At 36.6% G+C, this 23,938-nt stretch overlaps 1 long non-coding RNA gene across 1 annotated transcript; it reads right to left on the bottom strand.

Moving 5' to 3' along the window:
• Positions 1 to 9,060: 9,060 nt before the first annotated feature.
• On the bottom strand, positions 9,061 to 9,784 carry LOC125580935. Its single transcript, XR_007318653.1, has 3 exons — positions 9,658 to 9,784; positions 9,465 to 9,559; positions 9,061 to 9,372 (listed from the first exon to the last, which is right to left on the bottom strand). It is a non-coding gene; the product is annotated as an uncharacterized LOC125580935 (long non-coding RNA).
• Positions 9,785 to 23,938: the final 14,154 nt, after the last annotated feature.

Here is a 23,938-nt window from a genome sequence, read left to right on the forward strand (position 1 = left end):
GGCTGCGAACATCCGTAGTCAAACCAGAATGTTTCCCAAACGCAGGGCTAAGACTAATACCTTGCAACATCGAGAAACATCTTCAAGCCTGCGAACATTTCAAGCACGAAACACTGCATACGAAAGAATAACAAATCTTCAGCATCGCGAGACGTCGCAGACGCCTGAAGATTCGTTCTTCGACGAAATTTCCTTCCTCGATAAAAATAATTTCTTGGAAGACCAGACAGTCATACGAACTAACATCTTCTCAAAACATATCCTTCACGAAGACTCGAAACGGTAATTTTAACCATTAAGTTTGTTGCTGCTCACAACAAACTCTTAACGTCCTAAACAGACTTAGCCATCTCGTAGAGATGACTCTCGTACATCCGACACAAGGATAATAGCGCTTAAAAAGAAACCCAAAATTTTTGGTCAGCACTTCCAGGAGGCTTAAAAATTGTCCTTGAAGAGATGCTCGGTTCCAACCATACAAGTCGTATAAGCCGAGAACCTATCGCGGACTTTAAATTGGTATGGAATCAGGATGAAATTGAAACGGGATACGTAAGTCGAATTAGTCATCGCACCCTCTAAAACCAGGAGTAAACCTAGGTCTTGCCCTAAACCCAGCGCACTGGTCTCTAACATTTCTATGCATAGTATCAAAAACCTTGATACGGGATCCCAAAATTTGTCTCTTTGCCAATATTCGAGCGTCTTCGGAAATACCGCAAGTTTACACACTGCGGAAAACTCTTGAAACAGATCACGGATATAGCAGTTCACACAGAGTTAGATTACGAGATGACAACTCATAGTCTTCCTTCTACACCTATATAAAATGCCATCGGCAGCAACACGCCTGATAACCTCTACATAAAAACTAGACCGTAAAGGTCTCGCTGGAAAACTAGTCATACGAACCTTAACTTCAAGACGAACTACGAAAGGCTTGATCCCTTCAACAAGGGTACGTAGGCAGCTGTCATAAGGCGCAGCCCCAATCTTATCGCGTTCTACTTTTAGAAGAGCGAGAAGACCACTTACCACGGACCTTTTCAACCATTAATTCCTCCTAACTCACCTAACTTGCCAAGCCACTCGCTAAAACATCACGCTAGAAGCTCATGGTTCTACCGAGCTGGGGGGCTAACTATTAGGGTCAAAATCGGTCACGACGGAATCAATGTTTGAAAGTCCGAAAAAACCGGCATGAACATTTTTACGAAAATAAATCTTAGAAAAAGATTTATTTTTACGAAAAATCTTGCGGAGAAAACACATTCACGAAAAATTGGAGAAAGACGCGAACAAGGTTGCCGCGTAGCAATCAGCGCAAAAACTGGTCGCTGCGTAGCAACCAGCGCAAAAGCTGGTCGCTACGTAGCGACCGAGCACGTACACGGCTCGGTCGCTACGTAGCGATCGAGCTCTCACCGAAGCTCGGTCGCTATGTAGCGACCGAGCACGTACATGGCTCGGTCGCTACGAAGCGACTGAGCACGTACACGGTTCGGTCGCTACGAAGCGGCCGAGCTCTCCCTGAAGCTCGGTCGCTACGTAGCGACCGAGCACATACACGGCTTGATCGCTAAGTAGCAACCGAGCTCTCCTCGAAGGTTGGTTGCTACGTAGCGACCGAGCACGTACATGGCTCGGTCGCTACGTAGCGACTGAGCACGCACACGACTCGGTCGCTACGTCGCGACCGTGCTTTCTTAAAAATCGATACGACACGAATCCATGCATTCTCGTCTACTCTTTAATGCTATCTCCTGAAGACCATAGCCAACCCATTTCATGTTTCTCGTCATTTGAAGTCATCAATCGAACTTTACGATAAAAACCGCGGAAAGTTCGTTTTTATCGAAAGAAGCCGTAATAAACGTTTCGAATCAAACAACGGCCCAAAGAGACCTAAAACGTGACTCGAAACCCACTTACGATTTCTTAACCAAAAGCCCATAAACCGTAGGACGGTTTATGCTTGGTTCGCAAGGAAAGATAAATGTCAAGTTTGCGCGGAAAAATACGAAGTAAGATAATTAGAAAGATCGGGAAAACGGAATATCTTCATTTTTAAGTTATGACGGCTTAAGGGCAGAAGAGGAAAAATCGTAAACCGACCTAGGAGCGAGTATATAAGGGGTCTTAGGCGAGAGGCACGGGGGACAACTTTTTAGACTCAGAACTCTCGGCACTTAGAAACTCTGAGGCATTATTCTCGACATGCTCTGCTTCCATGACTGGCACCCGATTATCAGACGAACGTGCACAAGCAGTTCGATCTCTTGGTTCACTCTTGAACTACGTTCGGCTTGATCCTCGAAAGGGGTACGTAGGCAGCCTTTCAAAAGGTTCAGTCCGAAATCAATCAAAAACCTTTTATGTATTTTCTTCGTCTTTTGTTATCGAGCTGCTAGTCAACTAGGTTTGAGCTTTTAGGCCGCTAGAACTAGGTAACTCACTGACAGCCTTTGCGGCCAAAGCTTTTATGATCTCTTGTAATGATCGCAACGCTCTCACGCAGACTCGAAATAAGATCTACTGTTTTCTCTAAACTCGTTTGTTATCTTTTCATGATTTCCGCATATATTTGGTCACTTGCCGTTGGCTCTCGCAGAGATCCGGGACCTCTGGGAAATTATGGTTTTCCTAGTTTCCTAATTTAAACGTAAATTGACAGTGCGAATTTTGGTTCCCACAACAGGGTGTGTCTCTATCTGCAAATTGAGTTGACAAAGAGTCCCAAAAGGCTGATCGCAATGTTATATCTGGTTCACCATAGATAAATGAGGCCAAAAACGTTGTCCTTTAAAGGAGATGACAGTGTCGATAACATTTTGTGAAGCAGAAACAATTGAAACATCCATATTACTCTTCCAAAACAAAGGTAGACCTCCTCCACCAGGAGAGTGAGGGGGAACAAGGAAATGAGAATCATAATCCATAAACTGGAGTTCACTGAGAACAAAATCATCCGGATTCTTAGTCTCCATGAGGAACAGAAGGTCGGCGAAGATACGTCGCCGAATATTCTTCAGCCTCGGAATTGTTGTGTGGTTTCCGAGCCCACAACAATTCCAACTCAGTATTGCTAAGGAAGAGGATGATGGCGGTGGTGAAAATCCACCTGTGCCTCATCCTGTTGAGAAGATTGGGATAGACTAGAAGAGCGAGCTTGTCTATCAGATTGATGCGGCGTCGTCTGACGTCCCGATGAGCCCGCCCTATGAGTTGAGTTACCTCCTGGAGACGCATGAGCCTTCGCTAGGTTGTGTTTGCGTGAACTTGTGCCAGCAAGCAATCTCGGGCTTGGATTCTGTTTCCTTGCCTTAGGAGGACGGCCTCTACGTTTTGTAGTAGGTGCTGCCGATGAAGCAGGAAGGAGGATGACATTAGGATCTGGCATAACAGATTGACAGTTCGCTGCATTAACAACTCGATCCGTTGCTGCGGGGGAGATTTGTGGGATTGAAACGTTTTGGTTGTGTTGCTGAGCCTCAACCGCCGCAGCAATTATTCTTGCTGCTGTTTCCTCCATCAAACCGTGCACTTCTCCATCCAGTACTTGTTGTCTCCTTGATGCGCTTTCTACTGGATCCGGGCAGTTCGTGTACTGGTATGTTACTTCTCTGAGTTCTTCCATTACTGCTTCCATGGAAGGGGCATTCGGGAGAGACTGAGAATCGGGCGCCGTCGGCATGAGGGGTGTTCTAGGCGGGCCACGCTCCCTATTATGGCTGTTGTTTGTGCCTTCCATGCGAGTACTGTCACCTTCGTGTACCTGGCGTTGGTTTTCCGATGAGTTAGGCGGGAAGATTTGTCGACGTCGTTTTTCGTGAGAGGCAGAGTTTCTGGTTCGCACCGTTGAGTATGGAGGAGAGTGTTGAACAGGGAGAGGACATCCCTCGAGTCTAGGTTCAATCCGATCATTTGTTCTATTGATTGGCGATGTCTGGCGCTGTGCGGGGAAGCGTATGTTGTCCTCTGTCTCCACTTCAGTATCAATAGGACGCTTCCGATATTGTTCAGTCTTCCCAAGCGAAGGAGTCAGTTTGTTTTTTGGCCCTCTAGTACTAACTAGCGACGCCGAGATTCGTTCACCAGAAGGCTTGCCGTGTCTATCAAGTCTCTGGTGGAATTCTGGCTCACGGTTAGGGCGTTTTGATGACGCAGTTTTCGTTGAGTAGTCTCGAGTAGCATGGAGATCATTTGACTGTGAGTTACCATGGGGAGGGGCCATCGGGGCTGTAGGCAAGTCCATAGGCCTGTCGGGACATTGGAAGCGGAGGTGAGACAACCGGTTACAAATGGAGCAATGGTTCCCGAGTTTTTCATATTCCATAGTTATAATGCTTTCTTCTCCCGAATCAAAATCTAACACCGATGACTTGATTAGAGGTTTCAGACCATCTATTGTAACATGGACACGGGCCGCTGATCTGGTGACTTCATAAGTATCCAGTTGGCCAAGTTCCATGCCAATGTTCTTGACAACTTTTTCATGCCAATAGTGGAGAGGGATACCCTTCAAGGTGATCCAGAATGGTATCTGCGATGGGAAGGAGGCTGAGATGATTGGTTCCCAGCGCTGGAAAAGAATCATCCAACGGCCGAATTGGTAGGGACGGTTCTGCAAAACCGTGCGCAAGTCTGCTTCGTTTTCTAAACAAAACTGGAAGCAGCCATTACCCAGATCCGAACCTGAGGTGCGACCCACCAGGTCCCATCGTTTTGGAAGGTACGGCAAGACCGCAGCCATCTGTTGCTCTCGGGGGTTCGTTAGTCGACCAACTAGGGTTAGGGCGTTATCCTTGATGAGCTCTGAAGGGTCGAAATCAGGGGCTCTGATACGGATACGCGGTTGTTCAGAATACTGGCGGGAGATAGATTTACCCTTCTCTTCTGCTGTGAAGCGAGGCATCGTTGTTGAAGAGTAGAAACAGAGGGAGGATGAGGTCGTAAGGCAGCAGAGGTGTAACTTGACGAAAGGACCAGCGGGGTAAAGAAAACGAAGCGAGTCTCTGTATCGAGTTGAAGAAGCGAAAACGGAAGACGTAACAGTAGCGTGGGTGGTGATAACAGAGGAGAAGATTCACAGATAACCACTAAGAGGAGTTTTAGTCGACTCTATCCTTGGTTTTCAGAAGGTAGCAAGAGACATTGCCGCCCCGAGCCGAACGACCACGTGTTGCAGACCGAGGTTACTGTGTTCCATAGCCGGAGAAGACATCGTCGCCGGCGGGAGACCGCCGAAAAGACACTACGAAGTCTCTTTTCAGATTTTGAAAACTAAAAGAAGAAAGAAAAACAAGGTTGGTGCGATTGCAGAGCTGGGATCAGAAGTCAACTTTCCTAAACAGGCAAATAACCGGCGGACAAAGGGGAGTTAGACTGCAATATCCAGCGTGCAAAGATTGCATTGGGTTCCTGGGCAGCGAGCGTTTTTTCTAAATCTCATATATATATATATATATATTTGTTTATATTTCAGCAATATTTTATACAAGAATGATTATCTTAAACATTATTTTTACAATTTTATTATATATAAAAATTTATAAATTTACATAAAAAGAATGCTTTATTGTTATTGTTTAAAGAAATCTAAAATATTTCTTTAAGTTACATTTTATACTTTAATATTATTAATTTACATAGTATATTGTTGGTATTTTATATTAATATAAATGAATAATCACTTTATACGTATTATTTACGTATCTTATATAGTATATAAGACGCCTAAACCCTAAACCGTAAACCATGATCCTAAAAAAAACTCGAAGCCCTTACCCCTAACTCATATATTCAAGACCCTAAACTCAAAACCTAATGTAATTCAAAGTAAATCCTAAATCTTAAACCCTAAACTCAAAACCGTAAACCCTAAATCAAAAGAATAATTAAAAAATATGAGAAAAAAATTAAAGAAGAATAGCTACGACCCTTTACATAATGTATAGGACTCTTACCGATTTATATGCTGGTCTTAATATATTATGTCTACAATCATTATATACCTTGTGATACGATATTTTTCAGGGTTAGTATTAATTTATTGTACTGCTACACTCTTCTTGCTCGCTGCGAACCGGACGACTCCGGAGCTTCAAGACGCTCTATCTATGAGATTGCTACGAGGATTGGAGCTTGATGAGACAGTGATTTCGTGGAGAAAGGAAGGTCACAACGAGGAGATGGAGACCTGAGGCCACGGAAGAAGCTTGGTCGTGGTGTATACATATTGTACAATTGACTTAAATAAGCTTAATTACGTAAAAATATGTATACATATTGTACAATTGACTTAAACATAATTACGTAAGTAGGGTTTAGTGTTTCATTTAAGCTTAAATAAAATTAGATTTAAATTAATTGAGATAAATTCTTCGGTGTACGTTATTTATATTAATTGAGATAAGCTTATCGATTTATAGGCTGGTCTTAATTAGATTTAAATTAATTGAGATAAGCTTATCGATTTATAGGCTGGTCTTAATATATTACGTCTACGATCAATATACACCTTGTGATACGATATTTTTCAAGGTTAGTATTAATTTATTGTACTGCCACACTCTTATTGTTATTCAGTACACAATATTATTGTTATTCAGTCACCTTTATTGTCTTATTACTCTCCAAAGTCCTAAATTAAATATTTTATATTCTGACCCCTATACAATAAACTCTATATCTTAAAATCAAAGTGACACTTTGAGACTATCGTAACTCCAAAAATGTAAACCCAAAATTCAAAAACTAAACCAAACACTAAAACCTAAACCCTACACCTTGAAAACTATATACTAACTCTAAACCAGACATTAGACCACAAACCCTAAAATTCAAACCATTTAGTAAATAAATATAATCAGACAACTAAACAAATGCTTGAAAACGTATTTAAATTCCTTATACTGAAAATGCATTGAACAATAAAAATTATTAATAAAGTTACAAAAATAAAATAATAATAATAGAATTTATTTACAACTATAAATGTACATAGGAGTGCGACAACGTGCTTCCTCCTCGGCGTCCTCAGCTCTCGTGGCCGTGCCTCATATCGAAGTGTACACCTAGAAGTGTACACCTACAAGTGTACACCGGAAGTGTACATGCGAGTGATGCATATCGGAGCGTGCATTGGTGTAGACACTCAGCTCTCGTCGTCGTGCCTCATATCAAGGGCAACAACAACAATGGCCAAGTTTCTCATAATTGCATATTTGGTGATTATTTGTTTTGCTTCTTTTCATTTTGGCCCTAGAATCTTATAACATACATATTTCTTTAGATTTGTGATCCAAGCTCTTAAAATGTGTCATCTAACCCATATTAATGAACATACATATACAATAAAAATATTTAAGTGCATCCAAAGAGATTAAAATGAAATAAAATGCAATATTAAATATCAATCATATATTCAACCTTATAATATATAATTTATAGACCCTAAACACTATATACTATATCATAATTCCTAAGCTAAACATTAAATTGTGTAAACATAAATATAACTTTTATTTCAATTGCAATAGAAAATTCTTATAAAAATCATAAGCTGTTAAATAAAATATATAATATTGGTTATTTTGTTTTATGGGAACATCTGAACTTGTTTGTCGTGAGGAGTCATCTTGAAAATCTCTTGCGCATCCCTTCTCATGTCTGATAAAGAAGTGTTAGATATGTTAAAACAGGCAAGTGAGATATTTTTACACACGAGGATGTTAGAGATTAGCATACCGAGTGATTCTAGCAATTTATCACACTCGTCAAGAATAAAAATGCCTCACATTCAAAAAATAAATGCCTCAATTTGAAAATAATATGGGATATAATGCACAATTAGAAATTTGGGACAGAGAAATGTACACCGAGAAGTGTACACCGAGAAATGTACACTGGGAAGTGTACATACCGAGAAATGTACACTGGGAAGTGTACACCGGAAGTGTACACCGAGAAGTGTACACCGAGAAGTGTACACCGAGAAGTGTACACCGAAAAATGTACATCGGGAAGTATCCACCGGGAAATGTACACCGAGAAGTGTACACCGGAAACGTACACTGGAGGTGTACATACGAGTGTGTACATTGGGATGTGTACACGGTACCGTACACTCTACTGTACACTGTAACTTTAATTTTGTTTGATTTATCTCAGTTAAATTCTAAAGCTTAAACAATATATTTTTTTGATCAAACAATATATATGTTTTGTAAATTTTGGGAAAAAAATAACATAAAACTTGACAATATATTAGAAAATGTTCATAACACACAAAGTAAAGTGACATCTAAGAGTCCCCATATTCTCAAAACCCCAATATACTACCTAAGGGATTATTGGACTGAGACACTGCGTCCTAGGATCAAATGTCCGGTTTGCCAGGCAAGAAGTTCCTCAAAATAAACTACAGTCCCCCAAAGATAGCTACAAATAATTGAAAATTACAGGACTTGTAAACCCAGATAGTATTGGACGTGGGACATTACACCTTGCATAAACTTCTTGCAGACTGAGCGTATCTCTTTGCTGAGAGTTTCTGGGAAAATCATAACTTGTTTGTCGTTAGGAGTCATCTTGAAAATCTCTTGCATATCTCTTTTCATGTCTGATAAAGAAGTGTTAAATATGTTAAAACATGCAAATGAGATATTTTTATACACGAGGATGTTAGAGATCAGCATACCGAGTGATTCTAGCATTTTATCGCACTCGTCAAGAGTAAAAATGCCTCACATTAAAAAAAAAATGCCTCAATTTGAAAATAATATGCGCTATAATGCACACAAAGAAGTGTACACCGAAAAGTGTACCGGAAAGTATACACCGAAAAGTGTACCGGGAAGTGTACACCGAGAAATGTACACCGGAAGCGTACACCAGAGGTATACATATGAATGCGTACATGAGGACGTGTACACCGTACCGTACACTCCACTGTACATTGTAACTTTAGTTTTGTTTGATTTATCTCGGTTAAATTAATTAATTTTAAATTTTAAATTTTAAATTAATTAACAATATTCTTCTATATCTTAAATTTAGTTTTGAATATAAATTTCCTTTCAATTGCAAAAGGAAAATTCTTATACAAATCCTAAGCTTTATAATTAAATATATAATGTGCCTAAAAATAGATAATATTCATTATTTTGTTTTATGTTATTTAGAACTAAACCGGTGGAATGTACGCTACAATGTGCCTAAATAGATAATATCCATAATAATCAAACAAAATTAAAGTTATCAGGTGTAAGGCTCAGACAACAACGAAGAGGAGGGTCAAAAGATATCAGATTCTTGTGACATGCGAACAATGTCACCCAGATACATTCCTGCTATCATCTTCTCAAATCCCTATATAAGAAAAATCACAAAATATCTTAATGCTTATTCATGATGCAATACCAAATGGAGAAAGGTAAGTTAAGCAAAGAGCCAAAGATTACCATATCATTTCGATTTGAACTCTCTGCATCCAAGTCAATGTCATATGAAGTCCTTGGCAGGTGTGAGGACCAAAAATTTCCCCACTCCATATTGACTACCAGAAACAGAATGAATGAACTAATCTTTTACATTCTGGGATCTAAAGTATGATAACTTGTTTCTGAGAATAGACCATGAGTTGATTTTTAGTACCATGCTTCTAGAAGTTGTAAGCAGACCCTGAGACTTGATTATAGCATCAGTTCGTTCCAAGTAACATGAATCACTACCTGTTCCAAACACAACTGTATCTGGATCATGATAATATCCAAGTGACAAGGCTCCGACAGTATCATTCACCTGCTCAAAAAATAAGAAAACTCCATAAAGAACTAAGAATCGTCTCATGATATTTTTCTATAGTTCAGCTAAGGCGTCAAAATGTTGTGACAGAGCACTTACAAGAGCCGCAACATGCATATGTAGGCCTGTTCTGTTCAGCGCTTCTTGTAGGCATTCAGCTATGTCTTTCCCAACCTATAAAAATAATGATTTCCAGGTTAGTTTATAAAATAAATTTGAGTGTACAAAATGTTAAAACTCCCACAAAATACCAAGAGATTAATTACATTGTCACAAAATTATAACCCAACTAATAAGGTCAAGTTCATGCACTCCTGTTAAGGCAAGAGTTATTTCAGGAAATCATATAACGTGTTAATAACATGTTCATCAAGTTAGTGCTGACGACTAAGAAACAATATTTATATTCAATTTTTTAAAGATATTTTGTTTTTAATGAATTAAATTTTAATTTACATATATTAAATAAATTTATTTGTTAATTTTTTTTTAAATGCAAAATTTGAAAACCATAATTCTATAGCTAAGATATTTTTTTACGATACCAACATTTTCAAATTTTGCGAATCTATTATAATATTTAATGAAATGAATGTACTTTACCAAAATCAAATGTTCAAAAATATTATTTTTTCGTTAGAAAGTAACGATGTTTACCATGTTAAATGGAAACGGAAGCGGGTACGTAGAAGCGGAAGCGCATAAGCGAGATTTTTTTAAAAAATTAGGAAGCGAGTACGTGTTGGAAGCGTATATATATATATATATACACATATATAAGATTTTTTAAACTAATTTAACTAAAAATTATATGATTTAAATTTAAAATAAAGCATTTATTCATTTATAATAATTTTGTAATGATTTCATATTAAAACTGTGAAAATACATATAAATTAAATTTAAAATATATTATCATATTAATTATTTTTAATACTTTATAATTAATTGACATAATATATTTGAATATATGATTTAGCTTTAATAAAAACCTCAATGCATAAAGATAATTTATAGTATTAATTTTAATATTTGTATATTTCTATTCTCTCTATTCAATATTATTAAAATTTGGATTTTATATAAATTTAAAACTATAATTTTATATTTTTATTAATATAAGACATTGTGTTTTTTTTTTAAAGAACAGAAGCGTGATTCCAGAATCGTAAGCTTCCAACGTGTTTTTAAAGAGAATATTTTAGAAAAATTTTGGAAGCGAGATTCTGTAAGCTTCCAGAAGGTTCCGATTCCGGTTCCGAAGCGGGAAACGAACGTCCGATGAAGCTTCCGTGCAACGTAGTAATTACCATACATGTAAGGGCCTGTTCGTTTCTCCATCCAGATGAGCCATCTGGATGGAGATGAGAGTTTTGTTCGTTTAGGCACTAAAAGTGCAACTTATCCGGATGACTTTCGGAAATTTAGGCTTCATTTTAAAGTCCATTCAACTGATCCAATTTAGACCATTTGGATGGAGATGGTTCATTCAATATGGTATAATATCTATTATGCCCCTGATGTAATTCAAAAATTACAAACATAAACATAATATCATTTTGTTACACACGAAAACCGACAAAACCACAAAAACGAATTTTCCTGCAAAAACCTAAAATCAAATTTTTCACGCCAAAACCCTAAAAATGCATTTCCGCACAAAATTGCAAAAACTTGTTTTCCCACCAAAATTGCAAAAACGTATTTTCATGCCAAAATCACAAAAACACGTTTTCACGCTAAAACCCCAAAACGCATTTTTCCGCCAAAACACAAAAACACGTTTTCCCGCCAAAACCACAAAATGTGTTTTCCCGCCAAAACCGAAAAATGTGTTTTCTCATCAAAATGCATTTCCCGCCAAAACTAATTCTCGTGAAAACCGCAAAAAACATATTTTTCCGCCAAAACACATTTTCCGCGAAACCCGAAAAAACATATTTTCCCGCCAAAACGCATTTTCCGCGAAACCCGAAAAACGTGTTTTCATGCCAAAACTACAAAAACGCGTTTTCACGCCAAAAACGCAAAAACGTGTTTTCCCGCCAAAATCGGAAAACGTGTTTTCTCACCAAAACCAAAAATTGTCGTTTTCCTGCCAAAACCGAAATATCTTGTTTTCCCGCAAAAACCTAAAAACGTGTTTTCCTGCCAAAACCAAAAATCTCGTTTTCCCTTCAAAACCGCAAAAACGCGTTTTTCCACCAAAACCACAAAACGTGTTTTCTCGCAAAAACCAAAAATTGTATTTTCCCGCCAAAACCAAAAAAAAATCTCGTTTTCCCGCAAAAACCGAAAAATGCTTTTTCCCGCTTAAACCGACAAATCTCGTTTTCCCGCCAAAACCGCAAAATACATTTTCTCGCCAAAACCAAAATTGTATTTTCCCGCCAAAATCGAAAAATCTCGTTTTCCCGTCAAAATAAAAAAATCTTGTTTTTCGTCAAAACCGAAAAAATTCGTTTTCCGCCAAAACCGAAGTTACATTTGGTTTATTATTAATACTCTTTTAGTTTGAAACTCTAAAGTTTTTTTTCAAATACATGATTATCAATTTTTTTTGTTTATTAGAAGTTATTATTGTAGTAAATTTTAACATATGATTAAATCAAGACAAGAGTATTTTGGTAATTTGTTTACTAAACTCATTTGGATGGAAATGAAAATAAAGAAACAAACATAAAATTTATTTAGATGATTCATCTAGATGGACAAACAAACACTCTCAAAAATCTGAATGGATCATCTGAATAGATCATACAAATGGATCATCTGAATAGATCATACAAATGGATCATCTGGATGGAGATGACAGATGGTGAAACGAAAAGCCCCTAAGATGACTTGGTTTATTGATTTTAAAACAACACGATTTTGGACTATGTTCCTTCGTGGAGAGACTTCAGATATATGATACATATAAATTTACATAATGGTTGAACTTCTAGACCGTTGTCTGAGCTTCTTTCACTATACTCATTGTCACAAATCCAAACCCACGACTCTTGTCGGTTTCCCTATATATATTGTATATATCTCTTGAAGTAAATAAATGTAAGAAGTAAGAATAACATCAACTATCTAAACATATACCAAAAGTATGAAAGTTTCATCTAATGTCAACATATATAGATAGATTCAATCCACAAAATTGTGAACACTGCAATAACTATTTCAAACCAGAGATGCTCAAAACATAACAAAAGCTTAGAACTTGACTTTATCTCATCCATTTGACTCATACATCATACATGACTCAAATTGCAATGCAGAGAACATACATGACATTAAGCAAAGCACGATAAACTTAAACACAACAACTGAGGCTCATCTAAGCAGAAGAAGAAACTAACTGTGAGAATTTCTCAAAGAGTATAGCTAAAGCCTAGCTGTCAACGTCGTAAGCCATATTTTCAACGACCAGTTTTACTTCTTCCAGTGCTCCAGGAACTCGCCACCTTCACTCACATCTCCTTCCTCATTTGAAAACGTTGCTTCTGGGTCAATCATCTCCTCAACAACATGTAAATCTGTTAGCTCACAAAAAAACTGTGGCGAAGAAGTTACCATTCATTGTCATTTTTGTAGCCTGCAGAATTGAGGACCTTTCTTTCCTGCTGGACCATCACTTGAGATATTGAACACTGGAGAAGTTTTAAACTTTGAACGTACAGAACCATACCCAAATCAGAAGACATGATGATTGTTGAGAAGAAAATTATCATGCTCTTTCTCACGCCTCTCATCTCGAGGAAGAAAGAGAGTTTTTCATCTTTCTCAGCCATCATAGAAGACCTAAGTTGTTGCCTCTGCCTCTGCTGAATATCCAGCAATAGAGGCTCATATGCCCTAAAGGTTCAATTCATCTCTCAACTAAATTTACAGATCACAAAAAGTTTCATCTCTGTTTTGATATTCCTTTGTTTTAAAATCTTTATTGATTGAAGATTTCTTCTTTTTTTGCCTGATCAATCGATTTAACTTTGCTTTTCTTCAATGCATCTGCCTCCCATGGCAACATCTTCTTCTTCGGAAATATGAATCCCGTCAACTATTTTATTTTTTCATCTCGGGCATTAGTTATAGGTTAAACCAGTTAATATACGGGAAATTTTTATTGGGCTATCAATAGTTGGATTTAAACAATAGATGATTCATTGGATTTATAGATATAATTAAATAGATATAATTTAATGTTGTAAAACTATACCTCCATATGTTAAATATTTAAATATTTGTCGATGTTAACTTTTAAAATTATAAAGATTTTTTTAAATAACAAAAATCATATTATCTAACAATGATTAATCTTTCACTACCTTAGACCAATGAAAACAAATTTTAAACTATATAGTTTATTTTTAAAATTAAACAAAAACTAAATATTTAATTATTTACTCGATAATATAAATCTATGAAGCGAAAAGTTTAATTTTTATAAAAACTTTCTAAATTTGTGAAATGTTACAATATCTTTGAATATGACAATAAAACAATATTTTACTAATATTTATATACATATAGTTACGATTTTAATTATGAAATAATAATCCGAAAATATATATATAGAAGAAGATACAAATACATGTGAAAGTTTGAAACAATCTATTCAATGAAAAAATACAACTTAAACTTATTATGTTTTGAAAATTGATAGACACATATCCTTTATATACTAAATCACAAGTCACATGACCAACAAATTTTTGACACATGACACTTATTTTACAATTTAAAGAAAAATCCAAAATGCAAAATATTAAAATGAAAAACCGTCTCGTGTGTTAACTAATTTTTACATATTTTTTTAATATAAAAACTCCTAATATTTTCCCACTACGCCATCATCTCACTACATTTGTAACCGTTAATCTTTACTTGCACATAAATTCAGTTCTTTGTAAAGCGTTCATTGACTCTCTGTGAACGTGTGATGAAATTTCAATTTCTAACCAAATAGATCGAAACTTTCTAATGGTCGTATATATACTGCCAACAGCAATTCTGGATTCAGATCAACATGGTCTCTGGCCAGACAGAGGTAACTCAATGGTCTTCAAAGAAATTCTTGTGAACTGAAAAAAAGAAGAACAAACATTTGATGTGGATGACTGGTAAGCAAGCGCACTGCAAAATTAGGGATGTGTTATGAACCAGATTGTGAATGGCTCATAACCAAGGGATTATAATTTGTAATCTTTTCATTTATCTATGATGGTGTAATCTCTTATATAAGGAACCTCTATGTTATGAATAAAGATAGATTTTTCCATTACTTTTATAACACATTATAAGCACAAAACTCTAAATCCCTAAGCTAAGAAACCAAATCGATAAAAACCCTAAAACCCTAACCCTAGCCGGCGAACCGACGAACCCTAATCCCGATCGCGTCTCTTGTTCCCGCGTCTGTTCCAGCTCGCGTCCCCGTCTCAGCTTCAGACGATCTCAGTCCGATCTCAGCCTCAGCCCGCATCCCGGACAGCTCGCGTTCCCGATCAGACGTCCGCAAGCCGATAGCGATTGGCGCACAAGCATACCGTTCGCGTTCCCGACGATCACGGCGTTCCCGATCAGCTCGTGTCCAGCTCGCGGATAGCTCGCGTTCGTTCCCGTTTGTGTTGCAGCTCGCGGTTCATAATCTTTGGTGGTCCGGTTTCAACAATCATCTAAGTTAAAGGTAATTCGAAACCTAAGAACCTATGATCGAATTTGGATTTCCTGATAAAGAATGAAACCCTAAAATCATAATCTTTATGAATAAAAACCATAGGGTAATAGATCAAAACCTAATTGAGTAAATCGAAGCTCAAAAATTCGATACCCCAAACCCTAAATCGAGATTGATCTATTGATCAATTAAAATCAAAATCTTTAATGGTTTTGAATCTCAAATCAAACCCCTTTGATCTAAGATCAAACTCGAAACCCTAAACCCTAATTTGAAAACCGGTTTTGATTGTTTGAATTTGAATCTTCATTGATTGTTTTGATCACCTAGAATTGTTGCTAAGATTGTTTAAACTCGAATCTGAATGAATTGAAATCGTTTTGCTTGTTTTAAACTGAAACCACCTTTTAGGATAAGTGTTTCCTTATAACCTAGTCTTGATTGTTTTGATATAGAATCTGAAACTGTATAATCCGGTTGAATCTGAAACTGCATGCTAGGTTAATTGTTCTAGACTTGATCATACCTCAAGGCCGTGCGGCCTTATTGCATTCATACCTAGCTTGATCTCATTGATTGATTGCAATTACATCTAGAATCTTATGCTAGGTAATGAATTGATTGCATTAAGTATCTGTGTGGCTTGATCTTTGACTTGGCCGTGTGGCCAGTTTGCATCATATATCATCCTGACCAACATGTTTATGTTATGTGCATGATCTGATTATTATCACCTTTGCATGATCTGATTGTTTTAAATTGAGGTTCCATAATTTCACTCCTGTACATATAGAATCAGTATGCTAGGTTTGCATTTTAACCATATGGCCGCATGAAAACATATAGAAATTGCTTGTTTGGTCGATACCCTTGCTTGATAAATCTGTGTGACTTATTATGCATCATATATCACTTTGGCCGTGTGGCCTTATTGCATTATATCACCTTTGGCCGTGTGGCTTGTTTGCTTAGTAGAAATGTATTGACTTGATAGCATGTCTTGTTTATGGCCGTATGTTAAATATTTTATGAGATCTAAAATTGATTGATATATGATTTGAGATGTCGAAAATCAACCTGGATTTTGCTGCCCTAAATCTATCTCGAGATAATTATTTACGGTGGGCATTGGATACAAAGATTATCCTAAAGTCAAAAAGACTTGGTGAATGTATCATAGAAGGCAATAATGTCAATGAGAAAGATTGATACATGGCAATATTAATTATTAGCCATCATCTTATTAAGAGTCTCAAAGATCAGTATCTGACTATAGAGAATCCTCTAGACCTTTGGACAGAGTTAAAAATCGAGATATGATCACCAAAGAACGATGTTATTACCAAAGGCCCTATTTGATTGGAGGAATCCCAGAATCCAGGACTATAAGTCCGTGGATGAGTCTATTGCTAGCTGGGCAAAATAATGGATTACTGATGAGAAACAGTGAATTGAGACCTCCTGGATTAAACCCATTACCTGATACCAATAAGGCCGTAGAAAAAAAAAAAAAAAAAAAAAGGTAACCACGTTCAGAATGATAGACCACACGGTCATGGCCGTGGAGGGTGGAAAGTATTTGGCCATGGCCACTATAACACATTTGGCCGTGGGAATCACTATGGCAGAGGCCGTGGGTATCAACCCAATTTGAGCCATGGTCAAGGCCTCAAGGCAGTGGCTGTGGTATATCCTTTAAACCACAAAGCTCAACCAAATTAGTGTGCCATAGATGTGGAATGGGGAACCATTGGGCTAAGATATGAAGGACTCCCAAACATTTTTGTGACCTCTATCAAAAAGAGTCTGAAAGGGAAGAATCCTGAAACCCACGGTGAAAATAATTTGGAACATGATCAAGATGATCTTATGGAATATGAGACTTATGATTGCCTAAAAGAATCAAGTTGATAATCTGATTTCGACATCAAACTTGTGTGATTACTTTGCTTGTATGATTTCTCTGATTTTTATCTCCTTGAATTTATTTTTATTACATTGTCTGCTTAGATTAAATGAATGAATGATTTTTCTATATGAGTACACTGAAAAGCGCCAATATAAGTACTAAAGCAGGTATCGCCAGTCTGAAAGAAGACTATGCCTAGGCTAATATATTATTGCCTAAGGGTATGCATCTAGAAATCAGTGATGTCTTATATTCACCCAGCTCTAAGAGCAATAGCAGCCTATTGAGTTTTAAAGATATAAGAATGAATGGTTTTCATATTGAAACAATGGGCGAAGGAAACAAAGAGTTCCTTAAGATATATGTATAAAATCGCCCAAGGCCATAATAAGTCCTAAAGACTATATCTGCATTCTCTACTGACCTAGACTATGCATAGATCAGTATGATAGATGCTAAAAGCCTGCGAAAATATACACTTTATGACACAACCGGATTGGCCATCCTGGTCCAAACATGATGCAAAAATTGATATTCAAAAGGCACAAATTAAAAGATAAGATGAGTTATCCCAAAGAATCTCACGTGTGTAGCATATACACAAGGGAAACTCATTAGGCCATCACCAGTAAAACGGCTACGAGCCCCTTTTTCATAAATAAAGACTATATTTCTAGATAATACTGGTGAGTACATGTCTCAAACGTTTAAATGATTATGGTATGTCCATGGGGGTAAGTGTGGACAATTCTGTGATACATATCCATACCAAGAACGGCTTGGCCAAAATCTTTTAAAACGCAAATAGCTGATCGATAGACCATAACTTATGAGGTCAAAACTCCCATTCACAGCTTGGGCCACACGAAATTTACATGCACCTAAGTTAATATGCATAAGGCCATTTAGTGAGCATAGATATCCCCTATCACAATTATTAACGGGTCAAGAGCCAGACATACCCCATCATAAAACATTTGGATGTGATGTCTATGTACTAATTGCTCCACCACAGAGAACTAAGATGGGACCTCAAAAGGAGGATGGAGATATATGTTGGATATGATTCTCCCACAATAATAAAGTACTTTGAGCAAACTATGGGTGATTATATTTGAGGCCAGGTACACGGATTATTTTAAGACCAGGAGGAGAAAAATAATAAAGCTGGTAAAAAAATGGTAAAAGAAATAGAATGGAATCAACCATCAATGTCTTGGCAAGATCCTCGGACTAAAGAATGTGAAATAGACGTCCAAAGATTATACATTTACAAAGCTAGCTAATCAAATGCCAGACACATTTGCTGACCCGAAAAAGAATGACTAAGTCATATATAAACCAGCTTGTAAAGCACCAGCGAATTTTATGTCCAAGAAGAGACACAGTCAAGTTGCTACAGAGTCTAGACAACGTATTAAACGTGGTAGACCAAATAGGTTCCAAAAGATAAGAATCCTAGGAAACAAAAGAAAGGTGCAGAGAATGATAATCAAAATCCAAATCCGAGGATACTAAGGAAACCATCCCAGACATGGAGATAAGGCCGGCCGGCTCTAAGGTACAGGTACCAAACAATGTAGCTTGGGACGCCAAGCTGCAAAGTATTAAAGTCCTGATAATAATGAATCTCAATCGATTATATCATGTCTGGAACATAATGGAACCAATAAGGAATGTCAACATAAGATGATTTATTTGCATACAAGGTAGCACTTGAATTTATGAATATAAGCGAGGATCATGAACCCACATCAATATAAGAGTGCGCACTCGTAGAACATATTGGATTGAATGGAAACGTGGAGTTTAATAGTTTAAGGAAGAAAGACGTATTTGGCCATATGATTAAGACGCCATATGATGTTAAAACCATTGGATATAAATGGGTCTTGTGAGGAATCGAAATCGTGAGATATAAAGCTGATGTTGCACAAGGATTCTCACAAAGGCCAGTAATAGATTATGAGGAGACATACTCTCATGTGGTGGATGCAACTACTTTTAGATTTCTCATAAGTCTGGCTATATAAGAGATAAAATTAGACTTGCAGCAACTTGATGTAGTGACTGCATATTTATATGGTCCACTGAATAATGAAAGTACTAGAGGGTATTGAGCTGAAAGTACAACAAGTTCTCGAGAACAATATTGATAATCATCAAAGTATATGATTTGAATATCTTAGGAACCTCTGGATACAATTTTCCAAACAGTTGAATATCTCAAGAAAGAGTTTGAGATAAAAGATCTTGGAAAACAAAGTTTTGTTTGGGATTACAGCTTGAGTACATTAACAATGAAATCCTTGTGCATAAAATAGTATATACAGAAAAGGGTACTCAAGAGATTTAATATGGACAAGTACCACCCATTATCTAGTACATGGGCGTGAGATCACTTGTTTTGGACACTGATCCATTCAGTCCAAAGGTGGACGATAAAGAAGTCCATTTAGTCCTGAGATGGACGATGCAGAAGTCTTGTTTTAGACACTGATCTGATTGGTCCATAAGAAGGACAATGAAGAAGCCTTTGATTTTAGTTTATTTTATACTAACCAATCCAAAGAGGGGTTATTTGGTTTTGTTGATTTGTTTTCAGACAGGTTATGTTTTACACATGGTGGTACACGCATATCACAGCAACATCATCCAAGATTTCGTGTGTGTGTATTTGAGGTTGATGACTCAATATGTTCGATCAGATTGTGGCATGGCCGATGGTAAAGAAGAACCAATTATCATGTTCGAGGACGAAGCATATTCTGCCCAAGATCTTCATCACCCACAGATTGCAGAAAATTGGAGAGGTCCAAGGGACCTTCAGTAATGTCCAAATCAGGGGGAATAATGTGTGTTGTACTCTTTTTTCTTCACCATGGTTTTGTCCCAATTGGGTTTTCCTGGATATGTTTTAATGAGGCAACATTAAAGCACATTACAAGCTCTAAATGGTTATGGCATCCAAGGGGGAGTGTTATGACCAGATTGTGGATGGCTCATAACCAAGAGATTATGATTTGTAATCTTTTCATTTATCTATGACGGTGTAATCTTCTATATAAGGAACCTCTATGTTATGAATAAAGATAGACTTTTCCATTACTTTTATAACAGGACGAAGGTTAATCATAATTTTTTTATCTTGAATTTCTTTATCATAATTTTTTCATTCTAATTTTCTTATAACCTTTTTATTTTCTTTTGCTCTTTTAGATATCACTACAAGAAAACAACGGTATTCTGACGGACATTCCGAGGAAAATGAAATCCCCGGAATATCCCGAGGGATTTCCGAGGAAACACAAAATTTGGTTTCCTCGGAATTTCCCCGGAATATACCGACGGAATTCCGAGGAAATATCAATCCGTCGGAATATTCGGAGGAAATTCCGAGGAAAAATGTGTTCCTCGGAAAAAATCGATGAATTCCGAGGAAATATTATAGCTGTTGGAGAGCCGTTGGGGGATTTTACAAAATTCCGAGGAAATTCCGACGAACTAGCCGTTGGCGTCGGAATTTCGTCGGAATTTCCTCGGTCTGTCAGCAGGATTTAATCGAAGGGGATGAGAGTTCTGAGGTTTTGATCCAAAAAGTTCGGGTTTTGCCTTATAATTCTGTTTCCCGCACACGCATCGATCGATGCGTTTTTGTACAAATACGGATCGATCGATGCGTTTAAAAAAAGGCTCCCGAGATTGTGTTTGATCCATCGATGGGATAATCTAATCGATCGATCACATTGTTACGCTTTGGTCCATCTTAGTGATCGATCGATGCGTTTTCGGACATATATCCATCGATCGATCCGTTTATAAAAAACTTACAAGATTTTCTGAGGACATTCCGAGAAACGCTTAAGATTCTCGATCGATCGATGGGATAATCTAATCGATCGATCACATTGTTACGCTTTGGTCCATCTTAGTGATCGATCGATGCGTTTTTGGATATATATACATCGATCGATCCGTTTATAAAAAAACGTACGAGATTTTGTTCTCGATCGATCACATTGTTACCCCAAACCCTGTTTCCTCGGAAAACCCTCGGAATATTCCGAGGAAATTCCGAGGAACACCTGATATACTCTATCGATCGATGCGTTTTGGTACATATATCCATCGATCGATCCGTTTAAAAAAAAATTGACGTATTAAAATCCCAAACACTAGTTCCTCGGAATTTCCACGGAATATTCCGACGGAATTCCGAGGAAGAAAATGGTTTCCTCGGAATTCCCTCGGAATAATCCGAGGAAATTCCGAGGAAATAGGGTTTTTAAACCGAAAACAACGTTTTGCGGTTTGAATAATACATATATAACCCTTATTAAGTGTCTTACGTTCATTATGAAGTCAAAAATTTGTTCCTTACCGTACAATTAACACTTTTCCGATTGTATGAACAAAATCCCACAACATAAGAGAAACACTTATACCTTTTAATGAATGGTAAAGGGAATACTTTCAATTAGTTTTGAAATTTGTTATTTCATGGTTTATGCTCATCTATACAAAGAATCGTCAATGGTATGCATTACAATTGTATAAGAAATGAAATACGGCAAAAAAAATTGATGTTTTGAAACCCCAAACACTAATTCCTCGGTATTTCCTCGGAATATTCCGAGGAAATTCCGAGGAAATAGGGTTTTTAAACCGAAAACAACGTTTTGCTGTTTGAATAACACCTATATAACCCTTATTAAGTGTCTTACGTTCATTATGAAGTCAAAAATTTGTTCCTTACCGTATAATTAACACTTTTCCGATTGTATGAACGAAATCCCACAACATAATAGAAACACTTATACCTTATAATGAACGGTAAAGGGAATACTTTCAATTAGTTTTGAAATTTGTTATTTCATGGTTTATGCTCATCTATACAAAGAATCGTCAATGGTATGCATTACAATTGTATAAGAAATGAAATACGGCAAAAAAAATTGATGTTTTGAAACCCCAAACACTAGTTCCTCGGTATTTCCTCGGAATATTCCAAGGAAATTCCGACGGATATTTTACTATCCGTCGGAATTTCCTCGGAATATTTTCATTTTAACGGGCAAATATTTTGCGAAAATTGAAATTAGAATTCCGACGGAATTCCGACGGATAATGTCCGTCGGACCCTAGGTTTTATAACCACGAGCCCCTTCTTCTACCCCATTTCTCTCTTCTTCCTCTGCGCGACTCCTCTCTTCTCTCCGGCGATTTCCCCCTGAAATCCGACGATATCTCTGGCGATCTCCCCCTTCTCTTACACAAATCATGTAAGGACCCTATCCCACTCTCTTAGGTTCTATTTGTTAGGTTTTTGTTTAGTTTTGATAGATTTTTGTTAGGGTGATTGGTTAGGATTGTGATTTGGTTGTATAATAGGTTTAGAATTGTGATTTGGTTGAATAATTTGTTTTGTTGAATTGATTTAGAATTTTTTTTATAATTTTTTTATTTTTTGTATTATAAAATCGATTTTTGTATATAAAATTGATTTTTGTATTTTACAAAACGATTTTTCTATATAAATTCGATTTTTTGGATTTTACAAAATCTTTTTTGTATATAAATTCGATTTTTTGGATTTTACAAAACATTTTTAATATCTATAAAACTTTTTTTGTGATTAAAAACTATTATTAAACTATTTTTTATTTATTATTAAAACTATTTTTTGTAATTATTAAATTATTTTTTATTTATTAAAACTATTTTTTGTTTATTAGAACTATTTTTATATATTTATTAAATATTTTTTAATATCTATAAATCTTTTTTTGTGATTAAATTATTTGGGATTTTTTTTTTAAAAAAAAATAATTTATATATTTATGTATTTATTAAATATATTTTTTTAATTTACAGGTCTCATGATGATCAGACTCGGCCTCGACAGCATCCTTGAAGGACAAGGATGATCTCATATCTTTGTTGGAGACCCAGATGGCGGCTCAACAGGCGGGCTATGAGGCACAGAGGAGGCTGAACCAGCAAATGATGGAGATGATGCAGAGGATGTACCCGAACGAGGTGTTCCCGGACGTGCCAGACCCGTAGTTTTTTTTTTTTTGCAAAAACTCTTAATGTTTTATTTTTATTTGTGAAACTTTGAATATTAACTAATATGATTTCAATTTTAATTTTAATTTTATATTTTCGAATTTAAATTTCAAAAAATTTAATTTTTTAAAAAAATTAATATTTTTTACATTCCGAGGAAATTAATTATATTTTTTACTCGATCGATCGATGCATTTTTGGACATATATCCATCGATCGATCTGTTTATAAAAACGTTCGGAATATACCGAGGGACATCTTCCTCGGAATATACCGAGGGACACCTTTCCTCGGTATATTCCGAACGTTTTTTTATAAACGGATCGATCGATGGATATATGTCCAAAAACGCATCGATCGATAAACTTCCGAGGAAATATCCCGACGACGTTCTCCCTCGGTATATTCCGAGGAGATTTCCGACAAACTAGTGATCCTCGGAATTTCCTCGGAAATTTGTTTCCTCGGAAATTTGTTTCCTC

This window comes from Brassica napus, chromosome C1 (assembly GCF_020379485.1).
Source record: "Brassica napus cultivar Da-Ae chromosome C1, Da-Ae, whole genome shotgun sequence".
NCBI lineage: Eukaryota > Viridiplantae > Streptophyta > Magnoliopsida > Brassicales > Brassicaceae > Brassica > Brassica napus.